The sequence below is a fragment of the Ctenocephalides felis genome, unplaced genomic scaffold (assembly GCF_003426905.1).
Source record: "Ctenocephalides felis isolate EL2017-DRISC unplaced genomic scaffold, ASM342690v1 CF-g0.4_SCAFFOLD_01500, whole genome shotgun sequence".
Taxonomy (NCBI): Eukaryota; Metazoa; Arthropoda; class Insecta; order Siphonaptera; family Pulicidae; genus Ctenocephalides; species Ctenocephalides felis.
The window spans coordinates 20,463-29,777 of NW_020537654.1; positions in this window are offsets into that span (position 1 = coordinate 20,463).

A 9,315-nucleotide genomic window follows, 5' to 3' on the forward strand; every position below is an offset into this window, starting at 1 on the left:
TTTTTTACCAAACAACCCATCAATAAGTATGTTTACACAAACATTGGCCATCCACTCTAATCAATAATAATCGAAAAAAAATCACAAAAGCCGCAGAATCCTCATAATAAAATTCGTTAACACTTATAAAGAACCCTTATAAAAGGTCCTTATAAAACACGTTTTTGACAATATACAATTTTTGATACCGAATTCCCAAAATCGAATTATTTACAGATGAGTAGGTTTAATTTTGAACGGTCTTATCAATCATTTTTTGATTTAGGATTATATTTTGGGCAGCAAAATTATAGGGTGACACATTATGATGAATTTTGATGATAAATAAGAATATGGTATATAAGACTGTGATAGAGCATCAGATTTTTTGTTTAATAAAACATCTTGAATTATAAACAATTGAAAATATGTAAAATTGCTTATCGCATTGCAACATTGATAATTTTGTAAAAGTATAAAAATATGTTTTCCATTTCACGAGTCTAAATATAAAACCATTATACTACCATTGGTATAAAATACATTCCAAAATATGTAGGAGGAGTTTCCTAAAACATTTTTTCCTACCATCTTTTAATACAAATCCTCCTAATAAATTATAAAAATTGTATTTTCAATCTTATACAATTCTCAATTCCAAAATCTCGAGAGCACACTTTTGTAGGCCAAATAAAAGGCACAAAAATAGGTCAAATTTACAACTAGGTAGCGTGTCAAAGTAATTATTTGTATTGTTCAGGTTTCTAAATGGAGGACTCGAGTGCCAGGATAATAATAATAATAATAATAAAGGATCTATTCAAATTTTAAGTTTACAGAAATTTCCTTTTTTCGGCACAAATTAACCTTAAAAGTCGTGTAATGGGCGTCCGTTTGCGCCAATTCATACTTTTTTTTCATTCATGAAAAATGCGGTGATTTGAATAAGGTTTGAGAGCAAAGGGCGTAGGGAAAATGTATTGTAGAATTTTTTTAAACAAATTTGACTAAATTGGTTATTTTTAGTACTTTTTTGGTTTTTGATGCAAGAACATTATTCGTGATTTACTACTTATATTTTGTACTATTGTTTACTTTGTTCCTATCAATTAACACATCTTATCTCTGAATACTCGTTTATTGTCTCTAATGACACTCTCTACAATATTTGTCTCTCACAAAATCTACTCAAACACTTTATTGTTTTGTTGTTTTATCCATACGTCAACAATGATTTTTTCATAAACTATTGTCTGAGATTTTTTTTTCAAAATTTTGTTTTTGTCAATGATTTTTTTTAAATCATTTTGTCAATGATTTTTTTCACATTTTTTGTCAATGATTTTTTTCCAAATTTTTTTGTCAATGATGTTATTATCTTATCTGTAAATACTCGTCTATTGTCTCTAATGATATTCTTTACAATATTTGTTTCTATTTGTCACTATTTATTTTTAAAGTTTTTTATGTTTACATTTTTGTTACAAAAATAAAATGTTTTTTTTTGCGTTTTAAAATTATTATTATTATTATTATTTTGTTTTAAAGTAATTGTTCAAAATTATTTTAAACATTTTGTGAAACTTTGTAAACTAAAAGATGTTATGTAACTTAAAAAGGTTGTATATTGTCTGAAAGTATTGTAAATTGTCTAAAAGGGTTGTTAATTGTCTGAAAATACTGTAGATTGTCTGAATATACTGTAGATTGTTTAAAAATGTTGAAGATTGTCTGAAAATGCTTTAGATTGACTAAAAATGTTGCAGATGGTTTGAAAATGTTGTAATTTGTCTAAAAATATTGTAATTAATCTGAAAATTTAGTTATTTGTCAATTGTTTGAAATAGTTGTAAGTTGCCTGACAATGTTGCAAGTTGCTTGAGAATATTGTAATTAGGCTGAAAATGTTGCAGATTGTCTGAAAATGTAGCAAATTGATTAAAAATCTAGCAAATTGGATAAAAGTGTGGCAAATTATATGAAAATGTTGCAAATTGGCAAAAAAGTTAGCGAATTGGTTGAAAGTGTGGCAAACTATATGAAAATGTTGCAAATTATATGAAAATATTGCAAATTGGTCAAAAATGTTGCAAATCAGCTTGGAATACTGCATATTAGTCACGAATCTTATAATTTGTCTGAAAATATTGTAGACTGTCTGAAAGCGTTGTCAATTGTCTGAAAGAGTTGTAATTTGGCTGAAAATAGTATAGATTCTCTGAAAATATTGTAGATTGCGTAAAAATACTGTAGATTGGCTGAAAATGCTGTATATTGTTTGAAAATGTTGCAATTCGTCTGGAAATATTGTAATTTTTTTAAAAATTCTGTATACTGTCTGAAAATACTGCAAATTATTTGAAAATACTGTAGTTTGTCTAAAAATATTGTATATTGGCTGAAAATATTGTATATTGGCTGAAATACTGTAGATTGGCTGAAAATGTTGTAATTTTCCTGGAAATATTGTAGATTTTTTAAAATTACATCTTAAAATTACAATTTAAAATTGGATTGTCTGAAAACACTGTAAATTGCCTGGAAATGCTATAGAATGACCGAAAACACTGTTAATTGTCTGTAAATGTTGTAATTTGTCTGAAAATGTTGTAGATTGTCTGAAAATACTGTAGATTGTCTGGAAAGGTTTGTAATTTGTCTGAAAATGTTGTAATTAGTTTATAAATATTGTATTAAGTCTTAAAATGTTGCAAATTAGCTGAAAATGTTGACAATTGACTGAAAATGTTGCAAATTATCTGAAAATGTAGCAAATTGGCTGAAAATCTTATAATTTGTATGAAAATGTTGCAAATTGGCTGAAATTCTTATAATTTGTCTGATATTGCAAATTGTCTGAAAATGTTGCAAGTTGGCTGAAAATGTGGCTAATTGGCTAAAAAAATTATAATTTGTTTGAAAATGTTGCAAATTAGCTGAAAATTTTGCAAACTAGCTGAAAATGTATTTATTTACTTAAAGATGTTAAAGATTGTCTAAAAATGTAGTGATTTATCTGAAAATACTGTATATTGTGTGAAAATACTGTAGATTATTTGAAAATATTGTAATTTGTATGACAATGTTGCAATTTGTCTGAAAATGCTGCGGTTCGGCTGAAAATACTGTAGACTGTCTAAAATTACTGTAGTCTGTCTGAAAATGCCGTAGACTGTCTGAAAATGCTGTGGACAGTCTGAAAATGTTGTAATTGAAAATTTGATTGGCTGAAAATACTGTAAATTGGCTGAAAATACTGTATATTGGCTAAAAATACTGTAAATTGGCTGAAAATACTGTAAATTGGCTGAAAATACAATAAATCGTCTAAAAATAGAGTAGATTGTCTAAAAATACTGTAGGTTGTCCGAAAATACTGTAGATACTCAAAAAATACTGTAAAAGATTGTCTAAAAATACTGTATATGGTCTGAAAATACTGTAGCTTGACTGAAAATACTGTATATTGCCTGGAAATACTGTAGGTTGTGTGAAAATGTAATAATTTTTCTGGAAATGTTGCAATTTGTCTGGAAATGTTACAAATTATCTGTAGATGTCGAAATTTGTCTGTAAATGTTGTAATGAATTTGGCAATGTTGCAAATTATCTAAAAATGTAGCAAACTGGCTGAATGTGTAGCAAATTAGCTAAAAATGTTGCAAATTGGCTGAAAATGTTGCAAATTATCTGAAAATGTAGAAAATTGACTGAAAATCTTATAATTTGTATGAAAATGTTGCAAATTCGCTGAAAATCTTGAAATTTGTCTGTAAATGTTGTAATCAGTCTGTAAATGTTGCAAATTGGCTAAAAATCTTATAATTTGTCTGAAAATGTTGCAAATTATCTGAAAATGTTTCAAATTGGCTAAAAATAGTGTAGACTGTCTAAAAACGCTGTAGGATGTCTGAAAACACTGCAGATTGTCTAAAAATTTAGTATATTATATGAAGATACTGTAGATTATCTGAAAATATTGCCGATTGTCTAAAAATACTGTATATTGGCTGAAAATACTGTATATCGGCTGAAAATACTGCAGATTGTCTGAAAATACTGTAGATTCGATGAAAATACTGTATATTGTCTGAAAATGTTGGAAATTATCTAAAAATAAAGCGAATTAGCAGAAAATATAGCAAATTGGCTACAAATTTCGCAAATTGGCAGAAAAAACTGTAGATTATCTGAAAACTCTGTATTTTGTCTGAAAACACTATAAATTATTTGAAAATACTGTAGATTGGCTGAACATATTGTAAACTGTCTGAAAATTTTGTGAGATCACTGAAAATGTTGCAATTTATCTGAAAATGCTGTAAGTTGTCTGAAAATGTTGTAATTTATCTAAATATTTTGTAATTTATCTGAAAATGTTGCAGATTGTCTGAAAATGTAGCTTAACAATACCTTTCATGCAATTTTGCCTCAGAGATTTTCAGAATTTTAACATTTTACATTTTAATAATTCATTTTATTACAATTTACAAAAATATCTCTTAAAAATATATACATTGTGATTCGGTTATTAATATTACTAATTTATTAAAGGTAAGATTTTAATTGCAAAAAATTAAGAATATGAAGTCAGGTAAAAATATTTTTAAATAGAGGAACTTAAGACAAAAAGTCATAATAAATATTTATGACGATGAAAATAATATGAAGAAATTTATTTACAAAATTCTGATTCTAAATTATGAATTATATGAATCTATAAATATAAACTCGGTCGACCCATAAAGTGCAAAATTATTTGTCAACGTTTTTTGTCAAAAAATCTTATACCAATTTAAAAAATTTAAAATACTTTCAAAGAACATACAACTAATATTTGTTGATTAGTGATAAAAATTGGCCAGACATAAAAAATGCACAAATGGATTTTTTTTTTATAATTTATCAACTACCCCACTGCTCCTCCTTCAAAAAACCCCAACATTTCTCCGAATCCTCAAGAGAGTCCTTTACCTTTACCATTCGGTAGGCGGCAATTTGTCAATGGACATAAACACATTATGCACACACTGTTACACAACTCCTATGACAATGACACTACAATCTACACCAACTTTTAGTTGATTTTATAACGCATAATACGCCAATAACACCTAAGAAATACAATAATATTAGAGAGCATGTGCTGATCTTTTCAAGAAAACTGTCCGAGTGGAAACCATTTTCGCCTAAGTAGTCTTAAGTGACAACTTTGGAGGAATATGAATCATTTTTTTTTTTAAATTTAAAGAAAATGAATCAAGTTTAAAGAAAAAAATAGTTGACGCCCATCGACATGTGCAAGATGTTCTTTTTGTTAATTTTTAAGACACGCGCTTTCTTTGGTTTAAGACACGAGGCTGATGGTCACTTGGAGGAATTTAAGCGGAAAATTGGTTCGAAGTATTTTTTTTCATTAAATATTATATTAATAACTTATAATATAGTTTAGATTTATGTTATGACCAATGTTATGTAGCAGTCATATAAAATGGCACTAAAAGCTGTCTAAATGATGCAATTGTGGTTGCTGTGCAGTCAGGCGTTTTACACATAAACTGCAGCTTCACTCTTGACATTTGTGCATTCTCTAGGTTAGGTTTCTGTATTTAGCTTTATATTGTTAAAATTTATTAAAGTACACCCATGTTGTTATATATCGTTGAAAAGCTAATAAAATTTACAAAAAATCTGTATATATTAATTAGTAACACTTGGAACAAAATTTCATAGAAAAAATTATTGAAGTCCGAAGTTGAAAACTAAAGATGAGTCGTTAACTCTTCTTGTTACATTTTTCTAAATTTGGACCTATTATAATATATTCTGGACTTATTATAATATATTCTACAACTATAATATTCTATTTTAGTTCTTAAATTCAATTACAGAAAAAAATTACTACTTTTGGTCGAAAATTTAACCCCACATAAAGCCAGAATTAATCTACGTTTCAGGTTACAAATTTTAAAATCTGTGAATTCAAAGTTTAACCATTTATTTTACACAAATTTGTTCCAAGAGCTACCGGTTTTTATATATGTAATTATAGATAATTCAATTAGCTTTTTATTGATGTACAATAATATAAATAAATGTAATTAAATTATAACAAAATAAATTAAATTTTAAGCCAAAGCAAAAAATTATAACAATATGGACAATTTGGCCTTACCAAAATTATAGTTTCAAACTTTGACCAACTATTAGGTTGTCAAATATCTCCCTTCCGCTTTTTTGCTCTTGGTTTATAATACAAAAAGGCGGAAGGGAGATATTTGACAACCTATTATTATAGGCCTTTAAAATTAATTAATTATAAAAATTCTAATTTTACAATAATCGGCTGCATCCAAATTTTATGTTCACAATTAGGAAAGTGTTAACTACTTTACTGCAATTACTTCATAAAACTTCAATTTTTACTAGACAATCCCTCTCTGTCCTTAAAATGCACCTCAAAAATGCAATCGTTGGCGAATAAATTGTAATTTTATCTAATACTTTAACTTTTACTAGACAATCCCTCTCTGGTAGTAAATAGTATTATAATTATCCAATTCTGGATTTAGTACAATTTTTATTTGTTCTTAAATAAAATGTACACCAAAATTACACAATGGCAAATTCCTTAAAAAAAGAAAACAACTATATTTGAAAATTGTAGTACCTGAAATTTCATTATTTTTAAGGCATTTAGGCAACAAAGTTTTATCTGAAAGTCAATCAGTCCATCAGTTTTCACCCACTAATCATTTTTTTTTATTCAACAATATATTTACAACTGTCCTACATAGACATTAAATAAATATTTTGGCAATTATATGTAAAAAATGACATCGATATATAAATAGTGAAAAATACACAGTTGTATTTTTCCTACCCATTAATCATATTTGTTAAATTTAATATTATTTTCATACAATTAAATTTGTTTGTTTTTCTTATACTTTAAATAAATCTAATCAGAATGTTTTCGTTTTCATACAAATTTCTAACAATTTTGGCTCAATTTTTGATAAATAAATACCAATACAAAAATCCATCCCCCAATCCCTCTCTGTCGCTTTTATTTTCATACAAATTTCTAACAATTTTCGTTCAATTTCGGACAAATATATAACAAAACAAAAATCCATCTCCCAATTCCTCTCTGTCTTCAAAATGCACCCGAAAAATGCAATCTTTGGCGAATGCATTCATTCACTAAAATTTTATTATAACGCTTTTATTTTCATACAAATTTCTAACAATTTTGTCTCAATTTTTTGATAAATAAATACCAAAACAAAATCCATCCACCAATCCCTCTCTGTCTTCAAAATGCACCCCAAAAATGCAATCTTTGGCGAATGCATTCATTTACTAAAATCTAATCATAACGCTTTTATTTTCATACAAATTTCTAACAATTTCGGCTCAATTTTGCCTAAATAAAAACAAAACAAAAATCCATCCCCCAATCCCTCTCTGTCTCTAAAATGCACCCCAAAAACTGCAATTCTTGGCGAATGCATTCATTCTATCTATCATTCATTCATTGTATTTCGATAATTTCACGCCGAGTGAACATCGGTAAACAAATTATTATTAGCGGTCTCATCTATGGGTTAGAACGAGATGGAACCATACTGCAACTAACGTGATAGAACGAGATGGCACAAGAGATATAAGAAAATACAAGGAAAAAATCATTTGTACATCTAGTGGGAGAGAACGGGATAGAATTATCGAAGAAGTTGTAGGATAGAGCGGGATGGACAGAGTGATATAGAAAAACGAATTGAAGGGGAATGATTCATGAGCATTCAATGGGAGAGAACGAGATAGATCGTACAACTAGTGAGTTAGAGCGGGATAGAATGATAGATATAAGAGAAATACGAGGGATGAATCATTTGTACAACCAGTGGGTAGGAAAGGGATGGAAGTATTGTGTTACTTATGGGTTAGAGCGATATGGAGCGATTGGTGCATCTTTAGATTCATTCACCAAAAATGTCACGGAGGAATCTGCAAAATTTACAATGAATTGTGAATAGAACCGTTTTGTGTCATATTGTTAAAGCAGGGGTTGACAGAGATTTTAAAGGTTCGCTAATTTTTTATTCAAGTCATTATGAATCGTTTGTGACCGAAATAAAATTATTTGTCTTAGCCAGTGAACCAGTATGGGCGAGAACGGGATAGACCTATAGTCCAACTAATGTGTTAGAACGGGACGGCAAGATGTATACTTACTGTAATTATACAAGGATATTTTTATTACTTTCATACAGGATAGCGATAATATACACTCATCCTTTATTGCACTATTTTAAATTATAAAACTAGTGGTGTATGGCATCGTGCCTTAAATTCGTAAAGAAATATTCTAGCAAAACTAAATGTTTACAAATAAATTATTCTATTATATTATTTCTTATTATATCTCATCGAGAACGAATGACGAACTGTTCGGGCGTAACGACCTTTCGTTGCATTTTAATAGATTTACTTCCTAGTCCTGCCTAAAAAAGTTTTACTTAAAAAAAATTTATTGAAAAAAAATTAAGATATTTTTTCTCAAAAGCAATTGTTTTGTCAATACGAGCAAAAAGTTTTTTGAATCATTCAAATCGGGTGCTTAGTTCTCTCAAAAACTGCTATTTTTTGTATAGCTTGTATAGCTTGGTATCACCAAAACCGCTGGACCTGCCATTGCCAAAAACTAATCAGCACATCTCGTTATCAATACAAATCGATAGTTTTTTAATTTAAATTTTTACACACACACATATTTTTTCTGAGGTATGCCAAAATATTCAGAAACCTCTGAAAAGTGACGATATGCAAAAAATTTGATTTTTGATTTTCGGTCCATTACTATAACTTATCCTATGGAAGTTAATAATCTCTCTTATTGTCTGTGCCTAAATGTATCATCGTACAATTAATCCTTAGCTTGTTTGTTTCAAAAACTGCCATTTTTATACATTTAGCTCTGTATCTCCGAAACGACTGGACCTACCTTTGCCAAAAACTAATCACCACATCTCCCAATAATTACAAATTGAATGTTTTTTTAATCATTCAAATCGCATGCTCCGTTCTTTCAAAAACTCGATTTCTATTTTCTGCACTCTTTACTCCGTATCTCCGTAAACTGGTGGACCTGCCTTTGCCAAAAACTAATCAGCACTTTTCCTTATCAATAGGAATCGAATGTTTTTTGAATCATTCAAATCGGTTAATCCGTATTCCTGAAATCGTCTACAATAAATTGTAACATACAAACACACATTTTTTTTGAGGTATGCCAAAATGTTCAGAAACCTCTGAAACGTGAAGATAAGC